The sequence below is a fragment of the Megascapheus bottae genome, chromosome 1, assembly GCF_031878675.1.
Source record: "Megascapheus bottae isolate mThoBot1 chromosome 1, mThoBot2.hap1, whole genome shotgun sequence".
NCBI classification, from domain to species: Eukaryota; Metazoa; Chordata; class Mammalia; order Rodentia; family Geomyidae; genus Megascapheus; species Megascapheus bottae.
The window spans coordinates 9,636,004-9,649,271 of record NC_143509.1 but is presented as its reverse complement, the minus strand read 5'-3'; the positions used below and the strand labels follow the sequence as shown (position 1 = coordinate 9,649,271).

General features: G+C 40.0%; 1 pseudogene; it reads right to left on the bottom strand.

Annotated features, from left to right (window-relative positions):
* Positions 1-749: 749 nt before the first annotated feature.
* Positions 750-13,268, bottom strand: part of LOC150068329 (vomeronasal type-2 receptor 116-like) — a 65,938-nt pseudogene continuing 53,419 nt past the window's right edge.

The window sequence follows — 13,268 nt, the reverse complement described above, 5'->3', positions numbered from 1 at the left end:
TGTGAGGTGGAATCTCAAAGTTGTTTTCATTTGCATTTCTTTTATGGCCACAGATGTCGAGCATTTTTTCATGTGTCCATAGGCCATTTTTATTTCTTCTTCAGAGAAGTCTCTCTTTAAGTCTTTTTTTTTAATGCCCATCCTGGTGTTTGTACTCAGGCTTGAGCTCTGTCCTTGGGCTTTTTCAAGGCCACTTGAGCTAAAAACACCACTTCTGGCTTTTTCTATGTTTGTGGTACAGAGGAATTGAACCTGAGTCTTCATGCATGCTAGGCAAGCACTCTACCACTAGGCTAAACTCCCAGTCCTTTCTTTAAGTCTTTAGCCCACCTTTTAATGTGATGATTGTTTCGATGAGGATTTATTTTCGAGAGATTTCAGTTTTTGAGCTGTATATATATTTTAGATATGAGGCCTTTGTCTATTGTCTGGCTAGAGAAGATCTTCTCCCACTCTGTGGGCTTTCCATTTATCTTTCTATAAGCATGGTGTTTTCTGCAGGTGAATGCAGTCAATTAATTAAACACTGTAATAGACTCCCACAGGCTTATGTGGTACAGTCTAGATTTGTAATCTGTTGAACTATTGAAAAGTATGGAACTTATAAAGGTAGAAACTAATGTGAGAATGTTAAGTCAGTCTCAGTGTATGGTCCTATGTAACTTCCTGGAATATATATCATTATACATTGTCTCCTACTTCTATGTAAAATGGACAAGAAGATGGTGGATGTTCTATCTTGAATCAGGCTATGTGAACCGCAGGCTCATCATATCCTTGTCTTGTTTCCAGTGACCAGTCTTCTGAAAGGCTTCTTCAATGATTCCTCTCACCAGAGATGCCTAAGTAGCAGGTCAAGTAATGATTGAAAACTCTCCAGAAGGGAGCAAAATAAACCTTTCAACCCAACAAACTCATTCACCAGGGACTTTATCACAGTGTTAGAAATCTACTCAGAAAGATATTTGTTTTTCTATTGTAGTGGTAATATTGTAAATCAATATTTAGTGATATGTTTAATTTTTTAGATTCTGATCCCGGGGCTTGAACTCAAGGTGTAGGCACAGGTCTTGAGGATTTTTACTCAGGTTCAGCACTCTACTACTTGAGTCAAAGCTTCATTTCCAGATTTTTGGTGATTCATTGGAGATAAGAGTCTCACAGACCTGCCTGTTTGGGCTCATTTTAATTGGTGTTAATCAACTCTTTGCTATCTGAATAGCTAGGATTACCGAAGAAAGTTTTCTGGCACTCAGCCAGGTATACATTTTAAACGTGATTCTTTTCTTATGTACATGTCTTTACAATCACTATGATTAGATGTAACACACCTCTGCAGTTCGTATGGCCCATTCAATCATGTCTTCAGATAACGATAGTTGATTGCCATGGAGAGCATATGGAGAAAACATTCCTACTTTCACCTGATGTTCAAGACCTTCTGGAAAATTCCAAATGTTCAGAATATCATATTCTGGCTCCAGTTTCCTTTTGGCATCCAAAATCACTAGATCTCCAGCAGGATTGTAAAATTGGATGGTCTTCAGAAAAGGGTGTAGCTAAATGAAATCCATCAAATTATAGTGAAGTACATCCTAGAGTTAAGGCAGAAAACCTGATCTATGAATAGGTCCTGATTGCCTTTATATTCTTTCTGAATTCAGAATCCAAGAATAGCACAGCCACTTAATGAACTCTCCTAGAAAAATCTCTCTTTTTTTTCACTCAGCATTGGTGCTTGAACTCTGGACCTGGGTACCAGTCCCTGAGCTTTTTAAGCTCGAGCCTAGTGCTCTATCACTTGAGCCACAGAATCACTTCCGGTTTCCTGGAGTTTCTTTGGAGATATTCTCACAGACATTCGTGCCCAGGCTGGCTTTGAAACATGATCCTCAGATCTCAGCATCTTAAGTAGCCAAGATTACAGGCGTGAGCCACCACTGGCTGGCTCCCCCCAAAAATTCTATGGAAAAATAAAAATTATTTTTCTGCACACTGGTATTTCAAAAAAGGCTCAGAGGCTTTTAAAAAGTGAAACCACTATTGAGGCTTGGAGAGAGCTAGTGGTAAAGAGCCCACTCAGCATGCAAGAAGCCCTGGGTTCCATTCCTCAGAAACACATACACAGAAAAAGCCGGAAGTGGCGCTGTGGCTCAAGTGGTAGCATGGCAGCTTTGAGAAAGCTCAGGGACAGTGCTAAGGCCTTGAGTTCAAGCTCTAGGATGAGAGAGAGACAGAGAGACAGAGAGAGAGACAGAGAGATAGAGACAGAGAGAGACAGGGACAGAGAGAGACAGAGACAGAGACAGAGACAAAGACAGAGAGAGAATGTTATGGGGTGGATGGAGACAGGGAGAGAGTGAAAGTGAGAGGGAGAGAGAGAGAAAGAGAGAGAGAGACAGAGAGAGAGAGAGAGAGAAGAGAGAGAGAGACAGAGAGAGAGAGAGAGAGAGGAGAGGGAATGGAAGAAGAGAGAGAGGGTAGGGGAGAAGGAGGGGGAGAGGGACGGTGAGAGGACAGGGGGAGAGTAAGAAAGATATCACATAAACAGCAAGGAATGAGACAATACTCAGTTGCTTAACTACAGTTTGCCCCAACCAAAATATTTAAGAAATTTATGAATGCCTTCGCTTAGAGCTTGCTAAAGTTTTAATACAGAGTTCAATGAAACTTGACCACTTATGAAAAATATGGGTAATTGTGTTGAACAGATCATCATTTACTATTACTGAAGGAACTTAGGAGAACCCTGAATTTACATTTTTGAAAACAGTTATGAACATGTTGAAGATGTTTGCAATGAAATGAATTCACAAGCCAAGATTCTGTGCCCCGTGTTTATCATTCTAATTACTCAGGAGCCTGAGATCTGTGGTTCACCATTTGAAATCGGTACAGGCAGAAAAGGCTATGAGACTCCTGTCTCTAATAAAACTACTCAAAAAAGCTGGAAGCAGTGTTATGGCTTAACCAGCAGAGTGATAGCTCTGAGTACAAATAGACCATGAGACAACACCCAGCCCATTACTTCAATATCTAGGACAAGCAACAAACAAACAAAAAACCCACACAAAACATCAAAAAATGAATTATAGGAACATGGAAAATATTTTATTTTTGTTACTGGCCTGTTTATGCTTTACAGCAAATGAACTCATGCCTAGAGTTCTTCACAGACATGTAAACAAAAATAATTTCCTGTGTATTGGAAAAACATCAGAAATATTTACTTTTATACACTAAGAAACTCTCTAGGAAGTGCCTTTATGCAGGATGTGTGCTCTCCAACATAGAAGACAATACCTGTGCAGGGGAAGGGACTGTCCCTTTTCTATTTCCCATGGTTTGAACTTCTGTTTGATGAAGAAGCATCTCATGGAGGGCCTGGGCCACAGCATACACTATATTGTAGATATTGTAACTGTATGCAGACATGGTCATGTCAAAAGTTTGTCCAGGCAACCAATCCAAGGAGGCATCAGGACAGTTCTCCCACGTCACACAGTCAGACTCAGAATCAGAGCAATTAAAAGAGAGAAACCGCAGCCTCACAAGGAAAAAGTCCTCTGGGTATTTGGAAGGATTAGCTGCCTTGACAAAATCTGTTAATCCAGATACATCTGCATGATGGTGAGAAAAAATGAGAGGCACATGAGATGAGCCTAGCATGAAATGTTTCCTTGTGGTTAAATCCCACTGTGAGTTCAAGATACAAACTTTGCCTATTATCAAAAGTTGCTCAATATATATCATTAAATCTATTAGTGACTCATTATCACCATATATGATGAGAACATTTGCGGGAGATTTATTCATGTGATTATACACTTCCATGAATTTGATTGCAGGTAACATGTCTTTGCTTGAGATCAGTACCTCATAGGCTACACAAACTCTGTTCTTGATCATCTGCTGTTTCAGTTCAGGAAGAATCCACAAACCATTGTAATTTTCTGAAGCCAATAGTCCCACCCAGTTCCAGCTGAAGTGAAGCAGTAAGGAGACCATGGCGGCAGCTATCCAGGTGTCCTTTGGGGACATCTGATAGAGAGCAGGAAACTTGTTATGGTCACTCAGGGCATGAACAAAAGGCCCAAAAGTAAGCTAAAGGGAAAGAAATTTGTACAGTCTATGAGTGAGAATATTGCCAAGAATCACAGTCTCATTCCTGAAGTATGTTAAAATCAGCATCAAGGCTTATACTATAGGACTTGAGCCACACATCCCACTTCCTGCTTTTTTTCTGTTCAATTGGAGATATTTCCTTAATAGTTAGGATTACAGGTATGAGTCATCAGTACTCTGCTCATCATATCTTCATACCTCAAAAGATTCCTGCAGAAAATCCCATGGTAACAACTTAATGGAGACAGACTCAATAAATGGGACTACCTAAAAATAAAAAGTTTCTGCACAGATAAAAGCATAGCCACAAAACTAGAGAGATAGCCAAAAAACTGGGAAAAGATATTTACCAATAATACATCTGACAAATGCTTAATATACAGTATCTGCAGGGAACTCAAGAAACTAATCCCCCACAAACCCAACAAACCATTCACAAAATGGGCAAGGGAACTAAAGAGAATCTTATCAAAAGAAGATGTTAAAATGGCAGAAAAGCATATGAGAAAATGTTCATCATCCATTGTCATAAAGGAAATGCAAATAAAAACAACCCTAAGATACCACCTTACCCCAACAAGAATGGCCAAGATTTTGAACTCAGACAATGACATTTGCTGGCGGGGTCGTGGAGAAAAAGGAACCCTACTACATTATTGGTGGGATTGTAAACTAGTTCAGCCACTCTGGAAAGCAGTGTGGAAGTTTCTTAAAGAACTGAAAATTGACCTTCCCTCCAATCTCGTCACACCACTTCTCGGCATCTACATTGAACATCATGACCCAAGATGTGATAAGGACACCTGCTCAGCTATGTTCATCCCTGCACTATTCACAATAGCCAGGTGATGGAAGCAATCCAGATGCCCTACTGCAGATGAATGGATACAGAAAATGTGGTATATATAGACAATGGCATTGTACATAGCTAACAGACAATATAAAATAATGGCATTTGCAGGGAAGTGGATGAATCTAGAGCGAATCATGTTGAGTGAGACAAATGAAGACCAAAGGAAGAAAAGGCACATGGTATCCTTAATATGTGGCTATTAGATCCAAACAGTACAAGAGCGAGGACTCAGTATTTGCATACCCAATGCTATGGAAATGGTACTGGAAATATAAACACACCTACATAGATATAAAAATTTATGACTCTATAGATATAATGTTTTATTACCTAGATTAACATGTACCTCTGATATACAAACCCTTAGCCTAAGTCAGATGATGTTCTAAAAACTAAGTGCCAGTGATTGTATATAGAGATTCCCTTCTTGAATACTTGTTTCCTAAACACATCATTTGTAATATGATGTAAAAATCAATGTTAATAAATTCTTTAATCAAGCATTTTCCAGTTCATTTTTTAAGAAAATTATTGATAAGGTTTGGAGCAATACATGATTCATTTGTTTGTCTCATTCCTCCATCTCCTTTTCCAAATGGTAGGATGATACATACCCCACTGTGTTTGAGTACTTACTCTTTCATACCACAAAATTAGATGGATTTGTTAGTCCATTCTCTTCTTGTCATTCTATTCTAACACCAAAAATGGTACCAAATTAGACATTTTTTTATCCCTCCAGCCTTCACCTGTGGAAATCTGTAGAGTTCCAGCAATGATCCAATGTGGGCAGATGTTATTCCAAATGGTCCTGTAAGTGCTGCTATAGATTTGCTGTCTCTTATACATGACCAGTTTTCAATCTTCTCCTATCCAAACAGCCAAATGAAGGGATTCTTACATACTGTGGAAGTGCCAAAGTAAACATCATAGATATCAAATCCTAGAGTCAAGTTATGTAAAAGATCAGAGCTTCTGTTGATCTCCTCAATAGCAAAAGCCAAGGCCAAAACAAATTGATAGTTCTTGAAGGTAAACCTGCAAAATGAGCATGGAAATTGAGGAGGAATGCTTAAAACTATTAACTTTGCTGGATTAAATGCTTGCGTCATTGCCAATGAATGTGTTATAACATTACCTTCAATTGGGATGGAATGTGAATACCATGGTTTATGCTTCTATATAGAATTAATTCTGAATGAGATTCAGAAATGTACCTAAGCTGAGAGAGAGCATGCTTTTTCTTCACGACCATACGTGTATAAAAGAAAACCTTTTGTCCATGGATTAAACATGGATTAGATGTTTATGTCACATTGCATATTCTGTTTCCTTTACCTTAGGATTACTAGCTCCACTTGTGTGAAAAATGAATTGGATTTTGAGTTACTCAATTGATGTTATGTGTTTTTATGGCAGCCCAGGCTTAGTAATGAATGTTCAACTTAAGAGCAACTTTGAGAAGTGTTCTTTATGGAAGATTCTATAGCCATTATGCTCACACACCCAACATATTGAACAGTGCTTCCTACATTATCAACCAGAACAAGATCTCAATTATCAGGTGAGGAGATTTTATTCTTATTTATGTCACAAAGTAAAAGGTGCATCCAACTCGAAGGAAGTCATTGTGAGGAGGAACCTCCAACAGTGGATAAAGAGGAAATTGCAAGCAAGGCCATCCCTGTAACACAGAGGGATCTCCATTCCTCTTTAACACAGTACTAGAATTCCTAGCCAGAGCAATAAGGCAAAAAGCAAGCATAAAGGGGATCCAAGTAGGGAAAGAGGAAGTAAAACTATCCCTGTTTGCAGATGACATGATTCTGTATTTAAAAAATCCTATAGACTCAACTCCCAAGCTCCTCGAGCTGATTCAAAACTTTGGAAAGGTAGCAGGGTATAAAATTAACTCTCAAAAATCAATTGCCTTCCTCTATGCCAACAGTGAGAGGAATGAGGCAACAATCAGTAAAGCAACTCCTTTTGCAATAGCCTCAAGGAAAATAAAGCACCTAGGAATTATCTTAAGAATGTACAGGACGTTTTGATGAAACGTTAAACCCTGAAAAAGAAAATTAAAGCAGAACTGAGGAAATGGAAAAACCTCCCATGCTCGTGGAGTGGAAGATTCAATATCATGAAAATGACAACCTTGGCAAGGGCTGTCAAGAAATCAGATAAAGGCTGGATAAGTGGAACTGCATTAAACTGCAGAGCTTTTGTATGGCAAAGGACATAGCTAGTAAACTAATCAGGAAGCCTACAGAGTGGGAGAAGATCTTCACCAACCAAACAACGGACAAAGGCCTCATATCTAAAATATATCAACAACTCAAAAAATTGAATCACTCCAAAACTAATCTCCAAAGTAACAACCATCCCATTAAAAAATGGGCCAAAGACTTAAAGAGAGTCTTGTCTGAAGAAGAAACAAAAATGGCCTATAGACACATGAAGAAATGCTCAACATCTCTGGTCATAAAAGAAATGCAAATCAAAACATCTCTAAGATTCCACCTCACTCCAGTTAGAATGGCCAGGATCAGGAAAACTAATAACAACAGATGCTGGAGGGGATGTGGCCAGGAGGGATCACTACTACACTGTTGGTGGGAGTGCAAACTCATTCAACCGCTATGGAAAGCAGTGTGGCAGTGCCTCAAAAGGCTAAACATACAGCTCCCCTATGACCCAGCAATTCCACTACTAGGCATTTACCCAATTGTCCAGAAGCAAGGACATACTAAATCCACTAGCACAAAAATGTTCATTGCAGCTCTATTTACCATAGCAAAGATATGGACCGGGGAAGGTGTGGAAGATGAGGCAAAGACAATAGGGATGCTGCCTAGCTCTCTCTCACAAAAAGAGAGAACCACGGAGTCCCACAAGCCAATTACCTTAAGCAATCCACAACAACAAACTCAAAAGGCATCAGAGGACTCAAAAAAGAAAAGAAATCCAGATAAAGCCCACATCCAACTTTCTCAAAGAGTTTGGACCGCGAGGTCCCCTCCCCCACACCTCACTGCTGGCTCTGAGCCATGAAAAGGTGCAGAAACCATCATTACCGGGCCAGCGAGCCTCAGAAGCAGCGGAACCCAGAGGCGGAAACAGAACAGCAAGCAATGGAACCCAGATGCGGAACACAAGCGACGGGAGAGACCCAAGGGGAGTGAAAAACTCCCCAAAACCATGGAACACCCGCAGAGAGAACGCAGAGGTGTGAGTCATACAGTGGATCCCCAAGCCCCTCGGGAAACTAGAGCTGGTACCAAGCAATAGAACTTAACTCAGAACCCTCCACCCTGCCCAAGAAAGAGTGGCAGGAGCAGGGGGGCAAGGAATTTAGAATCCTGTCCCTTCCCTCAGCAGCCCCCTCTTCCAGGACATTGACTGGAGATTGACAGGTGGGCTACCCTAACACCCAGAACCCCACCAAGGGAGGCGAAGCTGTCCCAAACCCAGTGTCCAACAGGCACAACTCCCAGCCCTCTGACTGGAGACTGACAGGCGGGGAAAGCTAAGACTCAGCACCCTACCAGGGGAGGCAGAGGTGTCCCAGCTCCCATCCACCAAACAGATTCCCCTTCCACGCCACTGGATCTGGAGAGTCAAGGGTGCTGAGACCCTGCCTTACAGCAGCAGGTGGGGTGTGTGGGAAAATAGGAGCCAGCATCTGTCCCCTCTGAATTCTTGAGTGGGGCATCCTCCAGCTGGGAATCCTGAGCAAGACAGCACTGAGGGGCCCCCCACAGTCAGACTCTCTGACAAAGCAGTGAAACACAGCAGGGATCTGAAGGGCCTACCAGCAGCCAAGCTCACATTCTGAGAATCAGAAATGCGTGGCTCCGCCCTTGGAGCCCATGTCCTCAGCTGGGTCCCGCCCCTGGGAAGAGAGTTGTCTCCTGCTGGTCCTGCTGAGTGCTCCTGGAAACTCTCAAATCCCAGACCCTTGGCGGGGGGCCGCCCCTGGAAGCAGCACAGGAACACGTCTGCCCAGCATGCTCAGACTGAAGCTCGCAGATCCATCCCAAGGCCCACTGTGAGGCCACGGGTTGCTTTAAGAGCTCATCGTGCAGCAACACATAAGTTTTGTATAATACTTTCCAAAATTTGTACTCAAATATGCTACCTACTTATCAACTTAGGTCAGTTATCCTTATGCTATATATTTTCTTCATTACTATAAGAATCTTACATTCCTACGTTAATCCTCTTGTACCTCCCCTGACCTCTCTCATTCTATTTTTCTATCTCTGGTCCTCTTTTCGTCTTTCAACCCTTACAATGCATGGATCTACACTTGATGGCTGTTGAGCAATACTGTTTATCTAGGTGTTCAATTATACTGTAGGCTCAGAGGGACTTAAATACAATAGAGATTGGATTGAGAGGCTTATTGTTTTGGGTATAAATCGCTTATCGGTGGTTGTATTAGACTAGTCTGTAAGTGCACAAAAAGACAGAGTGATAACACCAACCAAATTTGTGAACATCTAGTATCTGCCAGCTACACAGGTCTAGGTTGGTTATATCTGAAAATCTATAATCGTGTTTAGTATTAATCTTGTCCCCATTTTCAAATAGGCAGAACAAGAAACTCAAGGAAAATGTCAAATCAAGGAATAACATCCCCCATCCAATATAATCAGACAATGAAACAGTCACTGGCAAACCTAGAGGAGATTCCTCCAAGTGCTGTACAAATGCAATTCTTAAACATCATTAATGAAAAGTGTGAAAATATAAAGAAAGAGACAAGGGAGGAAGACATCGCTAAACAAGAGGAAACCATAAACAAGTTGATAAGTGAAAAATAAGAAGCCATAAAGGAGGCCCTAATAAAGGTTTTTTCAAAGAAAAATGGATGAATTCATACAGTCCAAAAATAAAAAGATGACTGAACTCCAGCAAATGTCCCAATAAAATAAAGCTACTGAGCTAAACACTCAAATGGAAATCAAGGAGCTAAAGAAACCCATACATGATCTAAAAGAAGAGATGCAAGGCATCAAAAATGAGCAATTAGAAGCAAGGGAGATGAAAAATAAAGTAGATAGCATTGATAGCAAGTTAGAAAATGCAGAAGAGAGAATATCCATGACTGAATATAATTTAGTTGTTATAGTGAAACAACAAAAAATGAGTCAATTCAAACCTAAGAAATATGAGAGAGCATTTCAGGAGGTACAAGATACAATTAGGAAGCCTAATTTAAGGCTAATTGGTATTGAGGAGGGTCTGGAGAAAGAGGTCAATGGTATTGGAAATATACTTCAGGTAATCATCTCAGAGAACTTCCCAAATATCCAGAAGGGCAGGCCCATTCAGATACAAGAAGCTTTTAGAACCCCAAATAGGCCAGACCAGAAAAGAACATCCCACTGCCACATTGTAATCTGAACTGGATCAATAGAAACCAAAGAAAGGATCCTAACTGCAGCCAGGGAAAAGGGATCAATAACCTATAAAGGCAAACCAATCAGAATAACCCCAGATTTCTCAGCAGAGACCATGCAAGCAAGAAGTGACTGGAAACATATATGTCATGCCCTTAAGTCAAATAAATACCAACCAAGAATACTGTACTAAGCAAACCTCTCATTCATAACTCAGGGAACAATAAAAACATTCCAATCCAGGGAAAAGGTGCAACAATATGTAGCAACAAAACCAACAATACAGAGAATTTTCAAAGATGTTCTGCACATTGAAAAGCAAAATAAATGCAAAATAGAGAAAGAAATGGCACCAAAACTAATCTCCAAAGTAACAAACATCCCATTAAAAAATGGGCCAAAGACTTAAAGAGAGTCTTCTCTGAAGAAGAAATGAAAATGGCCTATAGACAGACACATGAAGAAATGTTCAACATCTCTGGTCATAAATGAAATGCAAATCAAAACAACTCTAAGATTCCACCTCACTACAGATAGAATGGCCAGGATCAGGAAAACGAATAATAACAGATGCTGGAGGGGATGTGACCAGGAGGAATCACGACTAAACTAGTGGTGGGAGTGCAAACTCGTTCAACCACTATGGAAAGCAGTGTGGCAGTGCCTCAAAAGGCTAAACATAGAAATCCCCTATGACCCAGCAATTCCACTACTTGGCATTTACCCAACCATCCAGAATCTAGAGCATACTAAATCCACTAGCACAACAATGTTCATTGCACCACTATTCACCATAGCAAAGATATGGAACCAACCTAGATGCCCCTCAGTTGATGAGTGGATCAACAAGCTGTGGTATTTGTACACAATGGAATTCTATGCTGCTGTCAGAAAGAATGACATCGCCGCATTTGTTAGGAAATGGAAAGACTTAGAGAAAATCATATTAAGTGAAGTAATCCAGACTCAAAGGAACTTAGGCTCAATGGTTTCCCTCATTCCTCATAATCAGTAGAAACCTTTGGCTCTACTAACAGAGATCTGCAATAGAGCAAAATTTTGATACATAAGGCCATATAGTATGATGCTAATTGAAAGGACTTCCAGGATATTGAAACAAAAGATATATAATGAATGATTGTTGTCCTTAATGTACTATGTTGCTATGTTGTCTCTCATCTCCTTTGCTGTCCCTTGGTTACCTCATATTGGTATAGTATCTCACTTTGTTATCTGATGTATTGAATTTATTTGTATTTGGTGACTTGAAATTTTATAGGGAAGGGGGGAAAACCAAGACGGGTGGGGGGTGTAGGGGGGAAGGTAATGGGTACCAAGACATGTGAAAGGGTGTCAATGTATGTGAATTAATGCACCTTCTATCTGGCAAATATCATGTAACCCTTTTACTAATTACAATAAAAAAGAAAAAAATAAAGAAATGGCACCTAAACAGCATACCATCTAAGGACCACAAGAACTGTCAAGACACAGGCCCTAATGAAAGCTTTTAAAAATGGTAGGAACTAATAAATATCTCACAATCCTAACTCTCAATATCAGTGGACTTAACTCTCCAATTAAACAGCATAGGCTATCTAGTTGGATCAAAAAGCAAGAAACAACGTTCTCCTGTCTTCAAGAGACACATATTACCCAAAAAACAATCAACTTTTCAAAGTGAGAGGTTGGAATAAACTCTATCAAGCTAACGGCCCCCATAAACAGGCTGGAGTTGCCATCCTTATATCATATATAATAGACTTCAAACTAAAATTAGTAAGAAAAGACAAAGAAGGTTACTACATACTACTAAAGGGATCTTTCCTCCAGGAAGACATAACGATCCTAAATATCTACATACCCAATCCCGGAGTTCTGAACTTCATCAAGCAAACTTTACTTACACTGAAATCATACATAGCTCGAAACACATTGATGGTTGGTGACTTTAACACAGCACTCTCAACTATGGATAGATCAACAAGGCAAAAACTCAACAGAGAAACCTTAGAACTGAACAACTCTATAGACCAACTAGATCTAACAGACATCTGCAGAATATTCCACCCAGCAACAACACAATATACGTTTTTCTCAGCAGCACATGGAATATTTTCCAAAATAGACCACATCTTAGGCCATAAAACAAACTTGGACAGATTCAGAAACACTGTAATTATACCCAGCACGCTCTCAGAGCACAAAGGCATCAAATTGGAACTGAACACACATATCCACCAACGAAAACCCTGTAATTCATGGAGACTGAACAACACATTGTTGAATCACCAATGGGTCATCAAAGAGATCAGAACAGAAATCCAACAGTTTATGAAATTTAACAATAAGGAGTACACAAAATGCCAACTCTTTTGGGATACGGCAAAGGCAGTACTCAGAGGAAAATTTATAGCGCCGAGTGCCTACAACAACAAGTTGGAAAAATCGCAAAGCAACAAGTTAATGTCTCACCTTAAGCTCCTGGAAAACGAGCAACAAACCAACCCTAATCCCAGTAGAAGAAAGCAAATTAATAAAATCAAAGCAGAATGAAATGATTTGGAAACCAAGAAAACTATAGAAAGAATCAACAAAACAAGGAGTTGGTTCTTTGAAAGAATTAACAAAATTGACAGACCCTTAGCAAATCTTACCAAAAAAAGAAGAGAGCATACTGAAATAAACACAATCGCAGACGAAAATGGTAATATCACGACAGAAATTATCAAGATCCAGAATATCATGAGGGAATACTTCTCAAACCTTTATGCCAACAAATTTGAGAATCTAGAAGAAATTGATGAATTCCTAGCCAATATTAACATATCCACACTGAACCAAGAAGAACTGACCCAACTCAACAGGCCTATTTCAAGCACTGA